We start from the raw sequence: 27,275 nt of genomic DNA on the forward strand, positions 1-27,275 counted from the left end.
GATGTTTGTGACTTTGTCATTGTTAATTTGTTTTGCAAATATTGTGGGATATTGCATTCTTTTTATGTACAATGGTGGTGTGGATTTATTGTAGCAATCCAAACTTTAGAACTATTAATTTTAATGACTAAGTTGTAATCCAGAATTGGTATTTGTTAAAATTCAAATTTTGATATTTTAACAGTACTCCCTAACCATACACTAATATATTTAGTTTAAATTATGAAAATAAATTTTATAATTTACTTGTAATAATAACATATGTCATACCGGTTTTGCTTAATTGTAAAAAAACTAATCATTTAATTGTAATATTAACATGAATAATACCTTTCAAAGATTCACCCATAACATATAATCATTTCTTATATACTTTTATGATTTGTCAAATAACATTAAAAATTGTTATTTTAATTCCATGATGTGATGCCTAGATATAACTCTAACAATTGTTAACTCTAATTTTGTTTAGTTTCTATCTAAATTTATGTAATTGGCTGGTCAACCCGAACTCTTTTTTACATAACATTATATTATAAATTATATTGTATTAAATAGCATTGTATACGAACATTTGGCTGCTCCGTAGATATGTGTTATTCCATCTTTCCATATTGTTGTGTAAAATAATTTTTGTATTTATTGAATGTAATGAACCTCCAGATTGCATGTAGGAAGACATTTTTTAGGTCGTAATACATATATGACAATATGAGCTAATCATTAGTGTGTGTATTGTGTATATTGATATTATTGTAGTTTTAGCTTATGTTACGACATTTGCTAGTGTAGTATAGCCATAAGAAATTGAATTTCATTAACAAAATATATTTTTTTCATTATTGCTAGTTTAGTGTAGCCATACTAACCTGGATTTAATTAAAAATATTCTCTCATTTTAATTTAAATGCATATATTTAACAAACATAATATACAAATACAACATTAACTCATTTGTTTATATAGAGATATAACTTAAATTTAAATTTTATTTTAAAGCAAATCCGGTTTGAATCCAGTTTCAGTTTCAGTACCGAATCGAACAAAATCCAATTGACATCAAATAATCATAGTGAAAGCTAAAACAAATTACAAATGATTCCACACTCCATTTTATTTTATCTATTAAATCGATAAAACCAAAAATCATTAAATTCTGATAAAAACGAAATAATATTAAATAATAAATGTTTAAAAATGTTTATGTGTCAACGTGAGAGATATGCTTTAAATAGGGATAAAAAAATTATATTGTTATAGATAAATTGCTGGTGTCTGTATTAACAATTAGCTAGATGTTGAATTAAATATAAATATTTATTCTCTTATAAATACAATATATTTAAAATTATTGACTTTTGTATATGAAATGGTCATGTTTAGGTGTCTAGTAAATTTTTTTTTTCAGTTTAATTGGTATGCGAATGCATATTGAGCTTTTGTGGTCCAATACTCATATTTTGGATTAATTAACTTTAGTTATTGGGCTACTAATGGATTTTAATTTGTATTGTTACATAAAACGAATGGTTAATTGAACCGAAAGGAAAAAAACATACGTTTACCAGTAAAAATACGTTTACTGGTGATTACATGAGGAGAAATAAGACTCTTTTCCATCTAGATGTCATGTTGACCATGAAATTTGACCTCAGGAAGGGAAACTTTTTCTGATCGATAAGGACTCTTTTCTATCATTCAGACACATGTTCCAGTTCTGGTCTTTGTAGGATAAGGATTGTTTGAGCATGGCTTCTGATATGGACATCATTTTTCGTTGCCACATGTTCTGCCCAAAATAAGAAGAGAAAAGAGCAAAGTCAGTTTGAAGAATCAAAGCAAAAAGAACCTCTACCACAAGATAGGAACATAGAAAAAAAAAGGGAACCTTTGATCTTATGCTAAGCTCAACAAACTCGTTAAGAGTCGCTCGTTTACTGCAGAAGTGACACCATGTTCAGCATCAGATGACTGTACCTTAAAAACGAATTAACAAACAAAAACAATTCTTCTAACCAAACTAAACACAAATCAAATCTAAACTCGCTTTACCTGAAACTAATCTGACAGGACCATTAGTGCTAAGAAAAGCAGAACCAATGCATTCTCATAAAGATGCAAACATGTCAAAAGGCAACCATGGATTAAACACTATGAAACAAATAAATCGAGAAAAAGGATACTCTTGAACTTGTCGAACAGCATTTGGATTCTTGTAATGGCTAAATCACTTGCATACTGCAACAAATTCTCTAACACTCTGCAAGGATACACATATATATAAGGCCATCACCAAGAAAGGATTGATTATTTTTAAGACTAATATACATTTTTCAATTCCTAGTCTCCAAGATCGAAGGTTCTCTGCTAGTACTACAAAGAAATCATTTTCAAATTCACACAACCTTTATGGAACTCGTAAAGATGGACGGTAGTGAGTGGGGCGAGCAGCAGGAATAAATCTATGGATAACCGAATTCTGCGATCAAAGTTAGAAGATTTAGATTTTCAAGGCTTTTAAAAAACAAAATTAAAATCAAATATAAGATGCTTCTCGGAACAATACGTTCTCATTAGGGTTTTAGATGGAGCCAAGCAACCTATTTTTTCTTATCAATGGAACCAGTGGTCGATTCAGTTGGAGTTTTGGTGGTGATTTCGCTGGATTCTTAGCCATGGATACGCTGGTCGATATTTCCGAAGCTTTGGCGCTAGATTTATCAGAATCTTCGGATCTGGAAATCTGATTGTTTCTCAACCATGAAAGCTACCTGAGGAGATTTGGATTCAGGGGAATTTATATAGGTGTAGTCAAGGGGGAGATGAAGAGTATGAATGACATAATGGATTCAAAGCTATTAATAGCTTTGATGGTGGTGAACGGCGACGTTACACAATCGAAGTGTCCGTCTCTTCGGTTTTGTTTGAGATGGAAGAAAATTGATTTTGGTGGGACCGACCCACCCACTATCGACGACAATCTCAAAAGAGAGAGAGAAGAGTAACACGTGTCAGCAGCATAGGAGTCGAATTATCTATGTGGCATCCTAGGTGGCTTCACTAGGAGAGAGTGAAGTCTACTTTATATATATATAGATAAGTTTGAATTCATAGTCATAGCGATCAGCCAATTACCTATCAAAACAAGTCTGCCACTATCAAGAAAAGCTTATATATATGGCAGAGTGTAAAAACTTATTTATAAATCACGTTTGTTTTCGTCTTTATAGATGATTTGATTCTTAAAAGAGTTATTCTTGGGTTCACCCCCTAGGTGAACCTTTAGATTCACCCACCAATAGAAACTTGTCATTTTAGATTCAGTATCTTTTAATTAAGGAAATAAATAATTTGTCAAATTATATTATTTTTTCAAAATAAATTTTAAAAATAAATAAAAACAGTATATAAAAACGAATTAAAAAAAATTAATGTTGTCAACAAAACACTAAACCCTAAACTCTAATACTAAACCCTAAATTCTAATACTAAACCCTAAACTCTAATCATACACCCTAAACCCTTAGGTAAACCATAAACCCTTGGAAAAAACACTAAACATGTTGTCAACAAAACACTAAACCCTAAACTCTAATCCTAAACCCTAAACCCTTGGGTAAACCCTAAACCCTTGGGTAAACCCTAATCCTTAGAAAAACAGTAAACATTTGGATAAATTCTAAACTATAAATCTTAAACACTAAACTCCAAATCTTATAAATAAATATTTTTTAAAATAATTTTTATTGAGAACTATTCTTATTTTTATTTATTTAATCTTTTTATTTATTTTAAAAGCATAATATAATTTGGCAAGTTATTTTTGTTTCCTTAATTAAAAGATACTAGATTTAAAATAACAACTTTCTATTGGTTGGTGAACCTAAAGGTTCACCATAGGGGGTGAACCCAAGAAAAAGTCTTCTTAAAAAACAAAGTTGAAGAGCGAGGTTGTAAACTATTCTTTCCTTAGTTGGGATATAAAAAGGGAGTTTCCAAAAAAAAACTCCTAAAAGGAGATGATATATTGAGTATACACGTGTAAGATCTATGATCTATCGGAAGTTAAATTGTCCGGAATTGACATAGAATTGTGACAGCTATATAGATCAAACGAGTTCAGAAACAATTAAAAGAAATAATATCTAAATTTTAAAGGTGTTCAATCCGGATATCGATTCATTTTTTTCAGTTTTTCAATTTTTTGGTTAGTAAAATATAAGTACCATTTTAAATCTATATTTACTTTGGTTTGGTTCGGTTTATATACCATCGGTTTATTTAGTTTTATACCAAAAACATAATTATTTAGTTTGAGATCATATTATATGAATTTTAGAATCATATTGTCAATACAGTCATTTATTAAAAAATATTATATATTTAAATAAAAGAACAAAAAAAAACTTTCCTACTATCTGATAAAATAATCAAATCTAGAATTAAAATCAAAGGTCGAAATTTTGAAAATAAAAAATAGAAAACAAAACATAAACATGGAAAAAAAGTTTTTTTTATATTCTTTCATACTTAGTGTTCATCAAAATCATGCTTCTTCGATTGAACACGAAACTATGTTCGTTTATAGATAAACAAAAGTTATGAAGAATTTTTACTAATTTTTGTCCATCAAATTTTCAATCTCACTTCAATTTAGTTAATGCCAAAATAAAGCAAAAAGATAAAAAAAACTAAGAAAATAAAAACCTTCTAAGTGTTTTACAAATTAAGGCTTTTTATTTTCTGTAAAAAATATGGTAATAGTTATTAGCAAAAAATTAATTTATATAACAAATAGATTTTTGTGCATCATTATAAAATATATACATATTTATATGTTTCTACTTTTGATTGATTTTGTTTGGTTTATTCGTTTAATCGGATATAAACCAAACTATATCTAAAGCCTATGGTTTTCATAAACTCATATCTATTCGGTTTGTATGGTATATATCAAAACCAAACCAAACCATGTTGTCTATTTCGGTTCGGTTACTATATTGAACAAGGCTATATCCAATGATTTAATATAGAGTGTCTACAGAGAAGACAGAAAAATGAAATGGAGATAGTACTGACTGAGCTGAGAGTGAAGCTGGGAGAAGCGGCTACCCGGACAAGGTCGGCGACGTAACGAATTGCATATTCACGAGCACTCATACCAGAAGCCATCTCTCTAACCTCAGATGGTAAAAGCGCGACAGAAACTATCCATCCTCCCGCATCAGTTCCGTTGAGTGCCAATGCCTTCTCTGCTGCACCTTCTCCGTGGAGAATCACAGTAGTACATCTATTTATCATGAAGAAAAAAACAGACAAATTGTTAATTATCAATAATGAAATATTTTTAAATTGAAAAAAAACTACAGTAAAAAAACTGACACAAACCCGCCGGTAATGGCATTGGTGACCGGGTGTCTCGGCACCTGAACATTCTTCACGGAACCACAAGACTCAAAGTGCTTCACCAAATGGTCAACAAGGACACGAGTATCAAGTGAAGTGTCATATCCTGAAACGCTAATCCTAACCCTATATCATCAAAAACAAGTAATTAAGGACACATCTTCATATAATAAGATATAAAATAAAATTGGGAAAAGAAAAAAAAAACTCTCACATGCTGTGGTAGTAAGATTCGATACTATCAAGTAAGCCATTATCACCACCCGGAGTCATCTCAGTCACTAGGACAGTCCCGCCTGTTAGAAATCAAGAATAAATTAACTATGTACGTGTGAGAATTAAGACCTTGCTCAAATACAATAACAAAAGACGGATTTTATCATTTTGGACATACCGATCTCCTCGACTTCAGGAGGAGCAATTTCTGTAGGCACAGGGACGAAGGTTTCCTTGCTGCTTCCGACAAACTGGTAGTAAGCTTCTGTGGGAATTCCATGTTCTTGATGATGGACGTCACACTCAATTGTGACCAACACAACTGGATTGAGAACATAGCTGCAGCTGCAGTAGTAAAACGAAAGTTGTTTAACTGAAATTAAAACAAGGCTCTGGTGTAACTTAAATCAGACCCGTCAACAGAACATAAGAATGCTAATATGAAGTGAGCTAGAAACTAACCTCCTAAAGATAGAAGCGTGGACAGCCAAATCATTTTCTCTGAGTTTAGGGCATGTGCTGTACCAACCAACCACATCCTCCTTGTCTGAAAAAGAGTTTACTTTTTTTTTGTCAAAAACATGATCATATATAACCTAAGCTACAGGTTTCTGAGAAGTACCATTAAGGCCCTTGAACATGCGCAACATGTACTCATGGTGGTCGCGATCAAAAGACCAGATACTTGGTTCTCTGTCATCCTCTTCGAAGGTTATTAATATGTATAGAGTTGGTTTATATTGGTTTAATTCGGTTATGTAAAATGTGTCTGGTACAAGTATGAACCGATACTATAAATAGAATACGGTTGTAACAGAATCAATAACAGAAAATACTTTCTCCATTTTCATCTTCTTCATTGAGCTCGTACTGGTTCACTAAGATGGTATCAGAGCGGTGAGGCTCGAAACCTCACTCGATTCGTTTTCTTCGCTTCGTTTTTTTGCGATCGTCTCCATGGTGATCGGAAAGAGAGTCGCACGACGAGTCGGACGACCTTCGTCTTCGGCGAGAAGATCTTCCATCACCGAGGATTCACCACCGCGATCTCCGATCGCACCGACGGACTCGTACGATAACATTCACTCTCCGTTCTACCTCACCTGAAGCGATAATCCAGGTCTCAAACTTATCAATGAAGTTCTAGATGGTACGAATTACTCAAATTGGTGTATAGCGATGTCCATAGCTTTAGATGCGAAGAACAAATTTGCATTTATCGATGGATCATTAGCTAGGCCAAGTGATTCTCATGCTAGCTTCAGGATCTGGTCTCGATGTAATTCAATGGTTAAGTCGTGGATATTGAACTCTGTTTCGAAGCAGATTTACAAAAGTATCTTGCGATTCAACGATGCATCGGAGATCTGGAATGATCTATCAGCTCGATTTCATATCACAAATCTCCCTCGCTCGTATCAGATCTCCCCGCAAATTTGGTCTCTGCAACAAGGTTCTATGGATTTATCTTCCTACTTTACAACCTTGAAGACTTTATGGGATGAACTTGATGGAGCTACTTGTGTTGAAACCTGTCATCGATGTGATTGTTGCAAATCGATGAATAAACAGGTTGAACAATCCAAGATTGTAAAATTTTTGGCAGGCTTGAATGAGTCTTACGCGACCATCAGGAGCCAAATCATCATGAAGAAACATATTCCAGATTTATCTGAGATCTATAATCTTTTGGATTAAGACTTTAACCAGAGGAACATAAGCTCGTTGACTCCTGCTTCGACTTTTCAAGTAACAGCAGAAGATCAGCCTTCTGCAGTGATCAATGCGGCTCAGTCAAACTTCAAACCGAAGCCAATCTGTACTCACTTTGGATATACTGGTCATACTACTGAAACTTGTTACAAAATTCATGGTTATCCGGTTGACTTCAAGCATAAGAACAAGAACAAGACTGAGAAAAGCTCCAACACGGCTAAGCCTTCCAGCTATACTAAACCTGTTGTTGCTCAGCTCACTCTTGGAAACACTGAAGTCAATGGACATGATATCTCTACAATGGTTAACAATCTATCTAAAGATCAGATTCAAGGCGTTATTGCTTACTTCAATTCAAAGCTTCAGCCTCTGACTTCTTCACATGTTGCCTCATCCTCAGGAGCCACAATCACTGTTTTACCCGGTATGGCATACTCATCTTCTTCTCTGAGATTTGTTGCTATATTACAGGCTACTAGCAGTGTACTGGGATCTACTTCTTGGATTGTTGATAGTGGTGCCACGCATCACGTTACATGTGATAAAACTCGGTTTGAGTCTTTCTCAAATACTCAACAAGCTTCAGTCACTTTACCTAATGGTATTGGTGTCAATATTGAAGGCGTTGGTTGTATCAGATTGAGTGATCATCTGGTTCTCAACAACGTTCTTTACATACCAGAGTTTCAACTGAGCTTGATGAGTGTGAGTCAGGTAACCAAAGATTTGGGCTATCGGATTATGTTTGATGGATCTTCTTGCATGATACAGGATCATATCAAGGGGCTGATGATTGGACAGGGTGAAGAGATTGCAAACCTATATGTGTTGGATACTTCTTCACTTCCTGCATCGTCAAATAAAGAAGCTTCTGATTCTGCTATGATGTTTTGCTCAAATGTAATAGCTGACTCAGCTCTTTGGCATAATAGACTTGGACATCCATCTATGATAAAGACAGATTCGTTAAGCAATGTACTTGGTTTTACACCGAAAAATAAGAATCATCATTGCTCTATTTGTCATCTTGCCAAACAAAAGCATCTTACCTATATTTCTCACAACAATATATGTGACTCTGCTTTTGATATGCTTCATATCGACATATGGGGTCCTTTCTCAGTACCAACGGTTGATGGTTACAAATATTTCTTGACGATAGTGGATGATCACACACGCATCACTTGGCTTTATTTGCTCAAAAGTAAAGACGAGGTTCTAAAAGTCTTTCCTGAGTTCTTGCAGATGATAGAGACGCAATATAAAGCTGTGGTGAAAGGTGTTAGATCAGATAACGCTAAGGAACTTCGCTTCACTGAGCTGTTCAAACGGAAAGGAATTGTTGCTTACCACTCATGTCCAGAGACACCTAAGCAAAACTCTGTTGTTGAGCGGAAGCACCAACACATTCTTAATGTGGCAAGGTCACTCATGTTTCAAGCTCAGATACCTTTGGAATATTGGGGAGACTGTGTCTTGACTGCAGTGTTCCTTATCAATCGCCTTCCTTCTCCTCGTTTGAATAACAAAACACCATTTGAACTCCTTATCTCAAAGCGTGTTGATTATACTGGCTTGCAGGTATTTGGATGCTTAGCTTACATGTCTACTTCTTCTAAGAATAGGCACAAGTTTCAACCGCGTTCTAGAGCATGTGCTTTTCTTGGCTACGCTTCTGGATACAAAGGTTACAAACTGTTGGATCTAGAAACCAACAAGATTCATATCTCTAGAAACGTTACTTTTCATGAGGATATCTTTCCCTTTGCAGAGGATAAACCTGTATATTCTGATGATTTTCTTGCGTCTGATTGGATGGATATGAGACCCTCATTTTCTTCTCCTCCTAATCAGCCTACAGAAACTACATCACATACAGGAAACTCTTCGAGCTCAGTACCTGAAGAGCATCCTAAGCGGGTGTCTAAACGTCCTGAATATCTCAGTGATTACCTCTGTAATCTTACCGATACAGATATTCCTTATCCACTGTCTGCTCATATCTCTTATGCACGTCTTTCTGAAGTGTATGAAGGATATATTTGTGCTTTGGCTCAACATATTGAACCTACTTCTTTCACTCAAGCCAAACGATTTGATGAATGGCTTAAGGCAATGAATGAAGAACTCATAGCTCTTGAAAGCAGTGAGACATGGTCTGTTGTTTCATTACCTCCTGGAAATCACGCTATAGGCTGCAAGTGGGTGTATAAAGTGAAACTAAATGCTGATGGTACTTTGGAACGCTACAAGGCTCGTTTGGTTGCGAAAGGGTATACGCAACAAGAAGGCGTTGATTTTGTTGACACTTTCTCGCCTGTTGCTAAAATGTCAACCGTGAAGACCTTAGTTGCTGTTTCAGCTGCCAAGAATTGGAGTTTGACACAGCTTGATATCTCCAATGCTTTCCTCAATGGTGACCTTCAAGAAGAAATTTATATGACTCTTCCTCCGGGGTATACACCAAGAGAGGGGGAAACATTGCCTCCAAATGCTGTCTGCAAACTAAAGAAATCACTCTATGGTTTAAAGCAAGCATCAAGGCAATGGTTTCTTAAATTTAGCTCAACTCTTCTCTCCTTGGGCTTCACTGAATCTTACAATGATCACACTCTGTTTATCAAGAACTCTGCTGGAACGTATATAGCAGTTCTCGTCTATGTTGACGATATCATCATTGCGAGTAATGATGATACTGTAGTAGATAAGCTTAAGAGTGATCTGCGTAGCTTCTTCAAGTTGAGAGATCTTGGTCCTATGAAGTACTTTCTAGGACTGGAAATTGCTCGTTCTAAGCAAGGCATCACTATCTGTCAGCGCAAGTATATTCTTGAACTACTTGAGGAGACTGGAAAGATGGCTTGCAGACCATCTTCTATTCCAATGGATCCGGGAGTTAAACTTTTCTATGATCCAAAGGTTCCGCTTATTGATGATCCTACTGTTTACCGACGATTGGTTGGACGACTAATGTATCTTACGATAACACGTCCAGACATCACTTACAGTGTCAATAAGCTCTGTCAATTTGCTTCTACTCCTCAAGCTGTTCACTTACAAGCTGCGTATAAGGTGCTGCATTATCTCAAAGGTACCATTGGTTTGGGACTTTTCTACTCTGCTACTTCGGATTTGGTTCTCAAGAGTTATACAGATGCGGATTGGAACTCTTGCCTTGATACAAGACGTTCTACATCTGGTTTCTGTATGTTCCTTGGTTCCTCTCTCATTTCATGGAAGTCGAAGAAACAAGATGTTGTATCTCATTCCTCGGCTGAATCCGAATACAGAGCTATGTCAGTTGCAGTAAAGGAGGTTATCTGGCTCGTGAGTCTTCTTGGCGAGCTTCAGGCACCTCAATCAAAAGCTGTTGCGTTCTTCTGTGACTCCACGGCTGCGATACACATTGCTAACAATCCGGTTTTTCATGAAAGAACTAAACATGTTGAATCGGATTGTCATCAAGTTCGTGATCGTATCAAGAGTGGTTTGATCAAGACACTTCACGTTGGAACCAGTACTCAGATAGCCGATGTTCTCACAAAGCCTCTCTACCCGACTCTGTTCTCTTCTCTCATAAGCAAGATGTCGCTCCATTCAATCTACGCGCCATCTTGAGGGGGAATATTAATATGTATAGAGTTGGTTTATATTGGTTTAATTCGGTTATGTAAAATGTGTCTGGTACAAGTATAAACCGATACTATAAATAGAATACGGTTGTAACAGAATCAATAACAGAAAACACTTTCTCCATTTTCATCTTCTTCATTGAGCTCGTACTGGTTCACTAAGAAAGGTCACTACAAATCCATATGAAAAACGTTAAACATGTCATATGAAAGCAAACAGGTAGGTTCCTAGTGACAGTGTTTAGAGATATGCATCCACGCAAACTCAAATACAACCTAATATATATATATATATATATATATATACATATATATTTTTTGTCCCTTAATCCTAAATTGCTGTCATATATACATCTCGCTAGAACCCTAATACGCATAAAACACCAACGACGATAGGGAGATGAGGCGAACCTGCGTAGCTGTTGGTGACACCAACGATGCCACGGGAGCTTCTACTGCCGAGAAGAACACCGACAACACGCTTTCTCGAGTCTTTAACGATGCGATTGTAATTGTCGACGATATTACGCAAGACGAGTGGGTGAACGACCACCTTCTTGATCGTACTTGCTGATTGCGTCGTCATTAGTAACTCGATTTCTCTACGGAACTTCCGATCTGTTTTTTTAAAGACGTCGTTTCAAGATTGCTTTTTCAACTACTCTACCCTACCTCTTGTCTTTTCATTTCTCTTTTATGGGCCCACACTTGTAATACACTAATAGGCTTCTTTTTTTTTGGGTCAAAACACTAATAGGCTTCTTAGAGTTACAATATTCACCCTACAAATGTTGTATTATTGCATTTCGAAGTTCAAAATGAGCATCTCGGTCTCTGATTTTATTGTGTAGAGCTAAGAATTTTTGAAATCAAGGATCATCAACACTTGTCATCTCAATTTCTGCATTTGGAACTCACATTAATATTTATTAAAATAAAATACATATTACTGAATTTTTTTGCTATTTTTAAAAGTAGATATAATTAATTAAGTTATTTAAACAATAAAAAAAGAAGTTATCCCGTCGCTACGGCTAATTTAGTATGACACAGTATCAAAAATCACCAAAACACTATAATAGCGTTGCATATACCATCTCACTGGAGATGAAAAGTCAAAATCTAACACTAAAATTGCGTTATACCGTCCACGTTAGAGATGCCCTTAGTCACTTTGTTATATGAAATCGAACCAATTTAGTAAAAAATCTAAAAGCCCATTCTTATTATTTTTCTAATTGAGAACCAATTTTAAAACTTAAATCTTATTATTGAATTTACAATATTATCATGAAGATGGTATGTTATCATCACAGACTGTAAAAAAAAAAAAAAAAGTCATCACAGACTGTAGATATGCTACCTATTAATTTAACATCCCATATAATTGATAGAGTTATTAACATAATTGATAGAGTTATTAACATAAATATTTACATGAAAGAATACAATATTCTATTGTGGTACCTTCTAGTAGTTGAAGACCCCTCCATAAAGCAAAACCAAGTGTGGATATTTGGGTAATCAGATGTGAACGATATCTACATGTACACCACTGTAACAATATCCACATGTATACCACATGCACACATATTTGGATGTGGTATCATTGGTTATAATTTATGTTGGATGAATATACTGAATATTTGTACAAAAAAAATTACATTGATGAAGTTTAAATAGAGTTAATAGGGACACACGTCACATAGTCCCCTTGAGTTAGAAAAAACGTTTGATTATATTGTACAAGTGTACACTTGAGAATCATATCCACATGTACAAATAAATACAATATCCTCCACATGTACATGATATTCTTATAAAGCAGATATTTGTTTGATTTTTTTTTGTTTTGATATAAAAATTTATGTTTTTTTTAATGCTGGATAGTTATATCATTAAAACTGTGAGAAATATAAATATTAAAAATTATTTATAGTCGATAATTCTACCTGCCGTATGAAGATTCACATCTGACTGTATTACCTGACCCGCTTTATAAGATCCACACTTTGACGGTACTTCTTGAGTCATACTACATAATTCATGTAATTTTTTTCTCTTAATTCGTATAATTCTCCTTTCTCTCAAAATTGAAACTCAGACATTTCTGGTGTAAAAATATTAATGAGCATTTGATAAAATCACTGGACCAAAGAGACATCACTAAATATATATGTTTATTTAACGAAAATATTTATGTTTCTTTTTGGGAAAAAAAATCGTTATGTCTACATTTATAATCACGTTTTGGACTAAAAAAGGGTTGAAAACAAAAAAAACTATGTCTCATGTGCTAGATTTCTTCCATCTTCTCACTAAAGACTAGCGGTTTTCGAATCTTGTTCTCCGGCTGACGATGGTGTGCTTCCAAAAACACCTAGTCTGTCGGGATTCATTGTTTTTTTTCTCTTTCTTCAGTTCTCCTCTTTCTTCCGGCGTTGCACCTTCCGTTCGGTGGTCGGCTGGCTTTGACTCTGACGTTGCATCTATTCAATAAAAATTAACGGTCGGCTTAAGACTACGCGTCGCATTACCTTTTAGTGTCGACAGTGGTTCTGCTTTGGTTCGTGGCTCCTCCGTATTTTCTCGATTGGTGACTCCTCATATCCTTCGATGTTGTTGAGGATCTTATGCTTTGGATGAGATCTCGACTTGTGTCGATTGAAGCTCTCCTATGACGGATCTCAGGAGATGAAGAGGTATGAGTTTGCAGGTTCTGGATTTCGTAACTTAGAGTTTGTGGCTTGGTAATTCTGAATGAGATCTCGACTCAGTTTGATGGATGCTCTATGCGGAAAGAGCGCATGTGGTGAAGATGGTTGTGTATTGTTCCGGTCTCCGGCGGTGATCGCCGATTGGTTTCTCCGATGTTGACTCCATAGGTAGCGAAGATGGAGAGATTTTTCCGACGTGTGTTTTTCTCGTAGGTTGAGGCTTAACACTGCATATATACAATTGTTACTTGAAGGACTAAGGTGAAGCTTTATTAAATCATATTTGGTTCATCTAAAAGAAAAACAGTTTTTTGTCTCAGCTTTTGTGTTGGTAGAGCTGCATATACAACTGCTACTTGATCAAACATGTGTGAGCGAATCAGAGATATGCTTCCATATAATCTGCGAGATTCTCAATGGATAAGGAAGCCGTTTTTCTATTACTGTTGTGTGCTGTTGAGATATGGAGAAGATATTATACTTTCATGTGCTGATCATCGGCAAGTGAGTTGCATTTTTCTTAAAATTGGATAATGATTCATGATTATTATTATGTGACGCATAAATAATGTTTGTTTACAATATTGACAGGAAAAAAGTACCTTGAATGGATTCCTAACATGTTGAACCAAGTTACATAGTACAACCAAAATGATGTTAAACAATCCAGATATTAACACCCACTAAAAATATGGATCTTTAGTCAAAAAAAAAAAACTAAAAGTATAGAGCATTTCTCTTATAACATTTAAATATTTTGTTTAAATATAGCCTTATTAACTTTTTATTTTTCAACTTAGCCATATTAACTTAAAAAATGTATTTTGTTACGTTTATAAGTTACTTCAGTTTATTTTTTACTTTTAATATACCTCTCTATTAGGTGTTTTCCTGCACCATGTGCAGTGATAAATTTTTTAAAAATTAAATTTTATATTTAAAATATAATTTATTAATACTATATATTTTATTATTTTGACCAATAATTAATATAAATATCATTTAATTAAGTATAAAATTAAGAGAATTATTTTATTTTGTTTTATATTTAAGAATATATATGTATATAAACTTAGAATCTTAGATAAAAAAATTATTTATTTCATTTGGTTAAATGTACTAAATCAACTTGTATAAAATTACTAAAAATCATATAAAATTGTAGATATCTAAAAGAAACTAATGATATTACGAATAAAAATTTATATATTTTAAAAACAATTCAGAAAATTTAGAAAATTTTAGATAATAAAAATTGTATAATTATAAAAGTAAAATTATATAATATTTGAAATTCAAAATGTCATATTTGAATATATTTATTTTAGTGATGATTTATGAGTTATTACCATATTCTACAAAGTTTACCAAAAATATAAATCAATATTAAATGTAATATATGAGTTATTGCCATATTCTAAAAGATTTCCAAAATATATATCAACATTAAATGTAATTGTCCATGTCATATTTAACCATATGACATGTCATCAATCTTAATAGCCATGTCATAATGTTTTTGTAAAACGATTGTAGAGACGACATGTAGCAAATCACTTCGTAAATAATGTCTAAGACTAGGTGATTTTCCCGTGCTTATGCACGGGTATAGATATTTATAAAGTAAATATATTGTAATAATTTATTAATAGTTTAATTTTAATTTTGATTCTATAATCTATATAAATCATATCATATTGTGTTACTTAGATGTGTGATTTTGGATATGTAATATATGATTAGTTTGATTATCACTTTAGTAGATATCATCAAATTCTTCAAATTCAACCATGGTATTTTTTGTTCTAAATATATTAAAATTATGAATAATTTATGATTTTAACTTGGATTGATTTTGCCCTTAAATATGTATATATATTTTAGTAATAATATTATATATATTTTTGAAAATCAAATAAAAAACTTAAGTGTTGGTCTATTCAGAATACATAAATAAATATAACAATAATATTTTGAAATCTCATATATTATGTTTTACAAATTAAATATCAGTTCTTTTTATTTTTTCTTGAGAAATTATTTTATATAAGTAAAAAAACATTTTTAGACATTTTTAGTTTTTTTAATTATAAAATATTAATATTCAATAAACATTAAAATAATGAATAAACCATTTCAATAATACTAATTAAAAATATTATTATTTAACTATAGGTATATTGGTTTACTAGGTGTTTTCCTGCACCATGTGCCAGTAAAAGAATTTTAAAATATTTTTAAAAGATAAATATAAATTATATTTATTTTTTATTAATAATATAAATTTTCTTTTTTCTTATCAATATTTTAATATAAATTTGATTTAACTGAACATTAAAATTAAGATAAAACCAATTTTATTTATTTTGAATTATTGTTTAATTTTAATTTTTGACAATTCTGAAATTTTACATATTTATTTAATTTTATAATTTTCTAAAAATATGTATATATTTTTGAAATATGTTTAATTTAAATGATATTTCAAAATTTGAAATACCATAATTGAATATATTTATTTTAATGATGATTTATGCGTTATTGCCATATTTTTAAAAAGTTCAAAAATATAAATCGATAATAAATATAATATATGAGTTATTACCATATTTTAAATTTTTTATCAAAAATAAATTAACATTAAATATAATTGTCCATGTCATATTAATCTATAAGACATGTCATCAATTTTAGTAGCTATGTCACAATTATTAATCTAGGTGTTTTCATGCACCATGTGTAGTGATGAATTTTTTAAAAGTTAAATTTTATATTTTTAAAATGTGATTTATTAATATTATATATTTTATTATTTTGACTAATAATTAATATAACTATCATTAATTAAGCATAAAATTAAGAGATTTTTTTTAAATTATATTTAAGAATATATATGTATATATAAAGTTAAATCTTAGATAAAAAGGTTATTTATTTCATTTGGTTAAATTATTAAATCAACTTGTACAAAATTACTAAAAATCATATAAAATTGTATAGTTATCAAAATTTAAAACTAAATAATGTTTATATAATTTGTAGATATCTAAAAGAAACTAATGATATTATGATTTTTTTATTAATTCAGAAAATTTAGAAACTTTTAGATAATAAAATTTTATTATTATAAAAGTAAAATTATATAATATTTCGAAATTCAAAATATCATATTTGAATATATTTATTTTAGTGATGATTTATGAGTTATTACCATATTCTACAAAGTTTACCAAAATATAAATCAATATTAAATGTAATATATGAGTTATTGCCATATTCTAAAAAGATTTTCAAAAATATATAATAGCATTAAATGTAATTGTCCATGTCATATTTAACTATATGACATGTCATCAATCTTAATAGCCACGTCACAATTTTTTGTGTGAAAACGATTGTAGAAAAGACATGTGGCAAATCACTTCTCAAATATAGACTAGAGGATCTAATCAATTTTTATGTAACTAGGTGTTTTCCTGCACCATGTGCAGTAAGAAATGTTTAAATTTAATTTATATTTTTTTTAATTAAATATTTTAGCTTTACTATTTTCTTACTAATATTTAATAGAGATTTGATATATATTAAATCAATAGGTATAAAACTAATAAAATAATATAAAATTGTATAATTATCAAATTTTTGCCTAAGCACTATTTATAAAATTTGTAGATATATAAAAAATTAATGATCTTACGATTAGATATTCAATTTTTTAAAAAAAATTGTAGAAATTTTTGAAAGCTTTAGTAATACAAATTGTATAATTATACAAAATAATAATATTTTAAAATTTGAAATATTATATGAATATATTTATTTTATAGATGATGTATGAGCTATTACCATATTTAAAAAAACTTTCCAAAAATATCAATATTAATATATAATATATGAATTATTACCATATTCTAATAAATTTGCCAAAAATATAAATCAACATTAAATGAAATTGTCCATGTCATATTTTTCCGAAAGAAATTATCATCAATTTCATTAACCATGTCATATTTATTTTTGTGAAATTGATTATAGAGAGGACATGTGGCAAAATCACTTCTCAAATATAGTCTAGGGGATTATTTGAGAAAATATATAGACATAAGAAAATATTTTTATTACTTTCGAAATATTTTTATATTGGTTAAGGTTATGTTTTAAAGTACTTTAAATATCAAAATTATTTTTGTTAACTTTCTTTTTTTTTATGAAATCACATTATATATAGATATATTCTCTTATTTTTAAATTCGTTTTTTTTTTAATTTTGAGATGTTTTTAACTATATATGTTAACTAAAAAGGAAATTTCTAATTACCAGAAATTATTTAAAAAAGGAAAATCGTTTTTAATATAGTAATTATATATAATATTTTTAATTCATTAAGGGTGTGATCGTAATCAACCATCGCGAGAGTTAACATGAACGCGACACATAGGAAACTGATATTCAATAAATATTAAAATAATGAATAAACCATTTCAATAATACTGATTAAAATATTATTATTTAACTATAGGTATATTGGTTATCTAATCAATTTTTATGTAATTATTTGAGAAAATATGTAGACATAAGAAAAATATTTTTATTACTTTGGAAATATTTTATATTGGTTAAGGTTATGTTTTAAAGGACTTTAAATATCAAAATTAGTTTTGTTAACTTTTTTTTTATGAAATCATATTATATATAAATATATTCTCTTATTTTAAATTCGTTTTTTAAAATTTAAGATGTTTTTAACTATATATGTTAACTAAAAAGGAAATTTCTAATTAACAGAAATTATTTAAATAAAAAAAGAAAATCGTTTTTAATATAGTAATTATATATAATATTTTTAATTCATTAAGGATGTGATCGTAATCAACCATCGCGAGAGTTAACGTGAGCGCGACACATAGGAAATTGACTTCTCAAATAATATTATAGAGATATTTATTTTCGAATAGCTTGTACAATTAGTTACATATTATGATCAATCTTAACAGTTCTTTTTTATTCCCTTTTATTATCGAAGTATCTTTATACGAAGTTTAATATATTTTACGGATAATATAACTCTAGCTAGTAACTTGTCATTGAGCATGATATAGTTCATTTTGGCCACTCTTACAGATTTTTTTTTGCTAAGTTGTTTAGAAAATGTCTCAAAGTGGACTTTGATTGTGATCTAATATCCACTGTGAGATTTAATTGTTTATGTATCCTAACAATTTTCCCTGAAATCAAAGATTATGAAATTTTGGCTGTGATACCAATTTGTTGTGGCAGATTAAATTCTCTTTTGGATCATACACTTTACTAGAACCAGACTACATGTTCATGCTGAAAAACAAAAAGATGTTCGTCACCACATCTTCAACCTCTTAATTATTACGGTATTTTCCGTTTTCGATCTAAAATTTATTTTTGGATTGGTTGTTTCTCAAAAAATATTATACTAAATAGAAGGGAGAATTACCAATTGTGACTCAAAACTTGGAGTCAAACCCAAAAGAGTACCCCAACTTGGGTCAAAGGCAAAAGTAACCTAAAAGGCTATTGAAATTACAACTATCTCCTTGTGAACAAACAAAAAAACGGATTTTTTTTCGTTTCTACCCCTCGCAAGTCGTCTGTAAACAGACGACTTGAAAATAAGTCGTCCAGACGACTTTAATTTAAGTCGTCTGGACAGTTATTCTTAAACATAATTTAAAAATTTTGTAAAAATATTTTGATAAGTGAAAAATTGGAATTATGTAATTAACATATGTCTTAAGAGATATAAATTAATATATAACAAAATTTCAATTGTTTTCAGCCCAGATGAGTGAAAGTAGTGAGTCATGATATTCTTTAGTTTATGTTTCATCAACATATGTTGTAGTATTGTATGTGTTCTTAGGGTTAGATTTTGGAAAGCATTAAAACCGTTTTTGAAAATTTTTAAAATTACCTAGGCGTGTTCATTTCTGTGTATAGTAAACACTATTGAAGTATAATTTGATTTTATAACGTGGTTAGTAAGTTAATTTAGTCATTTTAGTTTAGGGGTTCATTTTAGGGTATTGGACGACTTAATATTTAGTCTTCTGTTCCCAGACGACTAAATATTAGGTCGTCTGATGTACATTATCAGCCATAATAAGTCGTCTAAACCGGACCAAACCTTAAAGTTTACCAATGTACTTTTAAAGCTAACCGGATTATTTACCCAATATATAAGGTGATTTTTTTTTTTTCATTTTCCGCGAACAGAAACCCTAACAGTTCTCTCTCACCGGCGATATCAAAGGCGATTCGAATTCCCACTATTTCCGAACAACCATCGTTCTCAACGTCGGCTATCTATCTCACTTCATTCTCACCGTTGTCGCCGCAGCTTCTTCTAACCCTAGCGCCGCCGATTCCTCTAAACCCTAGCGCCCCCGCTTCCACTATTTCCGAACAAACCGTCGCCCTCGCCACCGTGCTCACCAACGTTCTCACCGCCGCTTACTCTAAACACTAGCTAGCACCGCCGCTTCTTCTAAACCCTAGCGCCGCCGCTTCTTCTAAACCCTAGCGCCGCCGCTTCTTCTCTGTAAACCGTAGCGCCGTTTCTCTGTAAACCCTAACGCCGGTAAGTCATCAAACTCGTGGAAAAGATGAACATAAAACGTTGTCTCTTTCAATTTACTCATTCTCACCGTTTCACGTTTATTTTTTCAGATCTATAACCACAATGACGAGTACTCAAAATCCTTCTGCGACTAATCATGTCCGCTTGAAATTTTCTACTGGAAGACTTGTAAGTAAGTCGTCTGGAAAGTCTTCAACCTGGACGACTTAGTACGTCCATTTGGAAGACTTTCCAGACGACTTAAATATAAGTCGTCAACTAAGTCGTCTAGTTGGACGACTTTCTAGACGACTTATATTTAAGTCGTCTACTAAGTCGTCTGGAGTAACAATTAAGGCGTGATTGATTTAGCTTGTGTTCTGACTTCTATTGTTGTCTTTGATTATTTTGCAGACAAAAAGGATGGATATTCCAGAACTCCCCCGTAGGTTATACACATTAGGGGAAGAGCCAGAACCCCACAATAGCATTTCGTATCATACGGATAACACGAAGTTGCATACTGCTCTTAGGGAAGCTCTCACTGATGCTGAATTTGAAGAGCTCAAGGAGTCGAGATTGGGAGTTTTCATCAAGTTCAAGGAGCAGGGATTTGGTTGGGCTTCAAGGCTGGTTCACCACTAGCTCGGTTTAAAGCTGGACATTAAGAAGAAGTACGAGATGTGGTGTCTCGTTGGTCCAGAACCTGCGAGGTTTTCACTGTTAGAGTTTGAAAACATCACTGGTCTAAACTGCGACTACATCGAGGACCTTGAGACACCAGAATGTGAAGTTACCCCACAGATGGTTTCTTTCTGGGAGATGATGGGAGTTCATCGGGAAGCTGGGCCAAGTACTGATCAGATAATAGCAGCACTGAAGAGATGCGGGGATTGGTCCAGGGAAGATCGCAAGCGACTCGCGTACCTTTCCATCTTCACTGGATTCATTGAAGGAAAAAAGTTCTCAAGCGCTACACGAGCTACTCTGGCAAAGCTAGTGATGGATTTAGAAAGGTTTGAGAATTATCCATGGGGGAGAGTCGCGTTTAAGGTGCTGATGGACTCTTTGTGGAACAAAGATATTACTGGCTGTTACACCGTGGATGGGTTTATACAAGTTCTTCAGGTCTGGGCGTACACAGCTATTCCGGGGTTGGGTGCTAGTATTGGTCTACCCAGAGCAAACAGTCCGTCTCCACCGATTCTGGCTTACGAGGGCAGCAGAGGCCGCAGATTCATGAAAGCTGCTATCTTGAGTCAGGTACCTTTCCATCTTCACTTAATTAAGTCGTCTGGAAGGTCTTCCAGCTGTACGACTTAGTAGACGACTTATTATAAGTCGTCTGGAAGGTCTTCCAGCTGGACGACTTAGTAGACGACTTATTATAAGTCGTCTGGAAGGTCTTCCAGCTGGACGACTTAGTAGACGACTTATTATAAGTCGTCTGGAAGGTCTTCCAACTGGACGACTTAGTAGACGACTTATTATAAGTCGTCTGGAAGGTCTTCCAGCTGGACGACTTAGTAGACGACTTATTATAAGTCGTCTGGAAGGTCGTCCAGCTGGACGACTTAGTAGACGACTTATAATAAGTCGTCTGGAAGGTCGTCCAGCTGGACGACTTAGTTGACGACTTATAATTAAGTCGTCTATTTAGTATTTTGTTTCAAATATCTAACTCGATTCTTCTTCTATTTACTGCAGACCCGCGTGATCAACTTTGTTGAGAAGGACATTAGTGAAATGTGGCCAAAATGGGACTCTGAGGTTGATGACGTGCCCGCGGAGAACATCATTAAAGTCATGTATGATCGGAGACCGTGGAAGTGGACCATGGATTGCTGGGAAGTCACTGGTACAAAACCCAAGTTTGTGACTCCATCGAAAAGAGCCAAAGAGATGGTTGTGGAGGAGGTGGAGGAAGACAATCAGAGACCTCGGAAGAAAGCTCGTAAAGAGGCTCCTAAAGAGGCTAGAGAAGAGGCTCCTACAGAGGCTAGAGAAGAGGCTACAGAAGAGGCTAGAGAAGAGGCTAGTTGGGTGACCAGAGAGGAGTTAGAAAATATGTTCAAGGGCTTAGGTGACATGATGAAAGATGGGTTTAAGAAGTGCATCAGGGAGATTAGGAAGATCTCCGATAGATTGGAAGCTGTGGAGAAGAAGGTTGGTGTCACCAATCAGGCTACCCCTCAAGCCCCAGAAAACCGGGGTTAGTAACAAACAGACTACCCCACAGCCCCAGAGAAACCGGGGTTAGTAACAAACAGACTACTCCTCAAAAGGATCAGCCTACATTTCAAACCAATCATCCTACTCCTCCCACCAGACAGCCTGCTCCTCAAAAGGCAAAGCCTACTCCTCAAAAGGCAAAGCCTACTCCTCAAACGAAACAGCCTGCTCCTCAAACTAAACAGCCTGCTCCTCAAACTAAACAGCCCTGCTCCTCAAACGAAACAGCCTGCCTCCTCAACGAAAAGCCTTCTCCTCAAAGAAACAGCCTTCTCCTCTGCCCAAAGAGGTTAGTATCAAATCCTCTCCCAACTTTTATTTAAGTCGTCCAGGGTTAACTTGTTCTCTTTTATTGCAGAGATTGTTGCCGGGAGGATACAGCAGATGAGGCGATCTCGGTATATAAGATCTTGCCGGAGGATAAAGCAGATGGTGTCACCTCCAAAGAGATTGTTCCTCTCACTTCCACTGACCAACCGAGCTTCGCTTCCAACGATCAACAACCGAGCTTCGCTTCCACCGATCCAAGCGTTCCAGTTTCAGAACCGAGCCTGGTTGTATTGGACAAAACAGCTCCCACTGCTTCTGTGCGTGCAAGGAGTGAACGAACGAAGAAACCTGCTCCCACGCAGATATCTCCTTATTACGGCAGAGAGAAGGAAACTCCTTAGAGTGGAAAGTATAATCCATTTCCCACACTAAACAGACCTAAGATGAAGGAGCTCGCGGATTGGAAAACTGATCCGTAAGTGATTGCTTTACCCATAATAGCTTGATTTAGTCTATACCAAAAACTAATTGCTTTTTTGTTTGCAGTGATTATTTCACTAAGGAAGAGGACAAACCACGTACATCACCAACTTGGTGGTATCAAAACTCCGGACATCCAAGCATGGCTGGAAAGACGTAGTAAGTCTTCTGCTTATCTTTAAGTCGTCTGGTAACTTGTCTTTGTATAGATTTGTAAATATATAAGTCGTCTGGAAGGTTTTCCAGCTGGACGACTTACAAATAAGTCGTCTGGTAACTTGTCTTTGTATAGATTTGTAAATATATAAGTCGTCTGGAAAGGTTTTCCAGTTGGACGACTTACAAATAAGTCGTCTGGACGGTCCAGCTGGAAAAACTTCCAGACGACTTATTTGTAAGTCGTCTGGAAGGTTCTAACTTGTATTATTTTATATGCAGCATATAGATGCTTGGATGAATGTGCTGAGGCAGAGGTAATAAGGAGAACCCACAATGTTTCCGGAGCGAGCGAATGTGCTTCCCTGGATCACAACTTTACCCAGTCTTGGAGAGAACAATATCTGTTCTTCAAAGCATCGTCGTCTGATCACAATGGTTTAGGAAAAATGCTACCTAGTGGGGGCGGCGAGTTTGTACGGATCAATGCCTTCATTTTGCCAATCAAACAAGAAGTGGGGGGAGAACATTGATGATATCTATGTGCCACTGAACTTGGACAACAAACATTGGGTGGCTATTTGGATATCGATCCCTAAGAGGCACATAGTCGTCTGGGACAGCATACCTTCAACTACCATACCAGAAAGATGGGATGAGATAATGGAGCCTTTTCTCGAGATGGTCCCTTATCTGATTGTGGAGTGCGGAGACCAGATGCATGGGTTGGAGCGATACACATATGAGAGACTGCTGAAAGATGTACCCACGGCCAACAATGGTGATTGGTGGCGTGTACGCTGCAAAGTACATTGAATGTCATGCTCTTGGGGTCCCCTTTAGCCCTAAAGACTTTGCTAGGTCCAATGCGAAGACTATGAGGGATAATATGGCTTTTGTTATATGGACGGAGCTTGTTGATCAGCATCTGAAAGATAATGAGGATGTGGTATGTTTGTGGGCATGTATGATTAGATACACAAATCTAACTTGTATAGATTTTTTAACTTGTATAGATTTTTAACTTGTATAGATTTTTTAACTTGTATAGATACACAAATCAATTTGTATAATTTGAACTATTTGTATACACAAATCTATTTGTATATTGAACTATTTGTTTACACAAATCTATTTGTATGTTTGTGGGCATGTATGATTATTTGATTTTCTAACTTGTATAGATTTTCTAACTTACAAATAAGTCGTCTGGAAGGTTTTCCAGCTGGACGACTTACAAATAAGTCGTCTGGAAGGTTTTCCAGCTGGAACGACTTACAAATAAGTCGTCTGGAAGGTTTTCCAGCTGGACGACTTACAAATAAGTCGTCTGGAAGGTTTGGACGACTTACAAATAAGGTAGTCTAAGTAAAGTGGACATACAAGTGTGTCGATATGCACACCAGCATGTGTTCCAGCTGCTATAGCATGAGAGCAAGGTATTTTCTCCACTCCATAGACACCACAATCACACTTTACATGTTCCAAAATCAAACCACACAGTCCATTTTGCCACCTTTGACAAAGAAACGCCATCCATCAATTGGTTCGACCGTCATCGTATCCGCTATCTCTGATCGAACAGCAAGCAAGTATTCAACACCCCGGCTATGTACAGTTGGGAGACTCAAAGCATCTTTGTCTCCTTTCCAATACCATTTTCCTAACTTCTGCCTTATGAACTCCAGCAGGAACGGAATCGGAAATCCTCCTTGCTCGCTTCAGTACGGAATTAATAGATTCAGCGATGTTGCTTGTTTTTATGTTGAAACCTGTTCCCCTTACAATAAACCCTTGACCATAGCTTGGCGTCGGCCTTCTCCAAATACGTTGCAAGTTCCGGGTTTGCACTCCGTATCTCAAGCCATGTACCGGTTAAATCGTAAACCGTGTGCGCATAAGCAGCCCCTTTCACCAAGTACATGAGATGTTTCCCTTAAAATTTTTTGACAATGTTATCTTGAAGGTGATATATAACATATTCCTCGGGTTGCCCAAGGAAACACCTTCTCACACGCACTTTTAATGGCCGCGTGCCGGTCAGAGACTATCACCAGAGGCTTGTCATGAGATATACAACTAGCCAATTTTGTGAAAAACCATTCCCAAGAAGGTTCATCTTCAGCATCCACAATCCCAAAAGCCAATGGGAAATATCTGAAAATTGCCATCTTGTGCGGCTGCAACTAACATAAACACCTCCATACTTTCCACTTAGGTGAGTTCCATCCACCACAATGACCCTTCTCTGATACTTAAAACCTTTGATAGAAGCTCCAAAAGAGAGAAATAGATACTTAAATCTTTTCTTAGAATCAAGTTCTATAGCCGTGATAGAATCAGGATTTTGCAATGGAGATTTGCTCGAGATATGAAGGCAGACGCGAATACCCTTCTTCTGCTGATCCTCTCACCAATTTCTCTGTGCATATAACAGTGCTCTGTATGAAGTGGTGTAATCAAGCGTCATGCCAAACATGTTCTTCATTGCATCAGTGATATGCTGTGGAGTTATCCCATCAATGATCCCAACACGATCAATGAAAAAGACTACCAACATACTTTGGAGTACAGTGTCTCCGCTGAGCGATTCGGTCTCCAATTGAGCATAAATGTTTTTCACATACTTTGTACCCAAAACCGGTTTGGCCCATGTTTCACACTCGCTCTGATCTTCCATCCACAACCGCTAACCCCGACATTGCCACAAGGAGAGTTTTTGTGATTTTGTATATTCTGAAAGAAAACCTACCCCTCACTGCTGTCAACACGCAGCTCTGAAAGCAGTGCATCCTTGCTAACAAAACTCTGGTTGACATAGATGCTGGTACAATCCGATTTTTCCTCCCTTCAATAGCATTTGTCTTAGCATATGTCTTTTCAATTTCTTCAACAAATATTATCATCAATCTTCCTCGTCCTCATCTAGAACCTTTCCATAAAGACTGTAATCCCCACCATTCTGATTCCGTTTCACCACATATAGTGTTATCAGCATCCTCCTCCCCATTTTCCCTCCTCCCATCTTGATTTCATCTTCAACAGACTCATTATCACCAACATCTTCAAAACATTCATCAGCCTCATCATTATCACCAACATCTTCTCCCATTCACCAGCTTCATCATTATCACCAACATCTTCTTCCCATTCACCCAGCTTTTCTCTCTTTTCTCTGAAACCGTTTTCACACTTGCTGCGGCTTGATACACAAAGACATACTCTATGCGTTTTGAGTATCTCGAGCAAGTTTCGAACTTGTCTATCACTTGTAACATGAATGGGAAGGACTGTCTGGAGTCATCATCATTTCTGCTGGTAATGAGTAGCTAATCTCCACAGTCACTGATCTCATGTCCAGGTTATAATCTTCTTGAGCCATTGCAACAAGTTCAGCATGTGTTGAATCTTCATTCAATAAAAACAATCTTGCTCCTTTGAGAATCATCAACCACAAAATCCCAACGGAAATCTCTCAAAACCATTCTCCATACACTGCATGTAACTTAAAAATCATTTGCAAATATTCAAAATAAAACACATTAGTAAACATAGAGAAAATGAAGAAGTCATAAACATTATCGCAGACGACTTAGATTTAAGTCGTCCAGAAGACTTAAAGGTAAGTCGTCTAAAGAGGTCACTTTTGCAATTGAAAATTAAAAGGACGACTTAATTCTAAGTCGTCCGGCTTTGTTTGTTAAAAAGAAAATTTCAGACGAGTCTACGAAAAACGGGCTAGTTTCGCATTTGACCGAATCGTGTCAGATCTTTGACTATGTCTGGACGACTTATAATTCAGTCGTCTCTGGAAAGTAAAAATTTCAATATTTTATTCAAACTAGACGACTTACACGTAA

General features: G+C 34.3%; 1 long non-coding RNA gene across 2 annotated transcripts; it reads right to left on the reverse strand.

Annotated features, from left to right (window-relative positions):
* Positions 1–1,458: 1,458 nt before the first annotated feature.
* LOC108831794 (uncharacterized) lies at positions 1,459–2,974 on the reverse strand. 2 transcript variants are annotated; one of them, XR_001946430.2, is made up of 5 exons: positions 2,567–2,974; positions 2,406–2,479; positions 2,053–2,260; positions 1,889–1,937; positions 1,459–1,789 (listed from the first exon to the last, which is right to left on the reverse strand). It is a non-coding gene; the product is annotated as an uncharacterized LOC108831794 (long non-coding RNA). The 2 variants fall into 2 exon arrangements; XR_001946429.2 differs by having other exon boundaries at positions 1,889–2,260; positions 2,567–2,973.
* Positions 2,975–27,275: the final 24,301 nt, after the last annotated feature.

This window comes from Raphanus sativus, chromosome 8 (genome assembly GCF_000801105.2).
Source record: "Raphanus sativus cultivar WK10039 chromosome 8, ASM80110v3, whole genome shotgun sequence".
NCBI classification, from domain to species: Eukaryota; Viridiplantae; Streptophyta; class Magnoliopsida; order Brassicales; family Brassicaceae; genus Raphanus; species Raphanus sativus.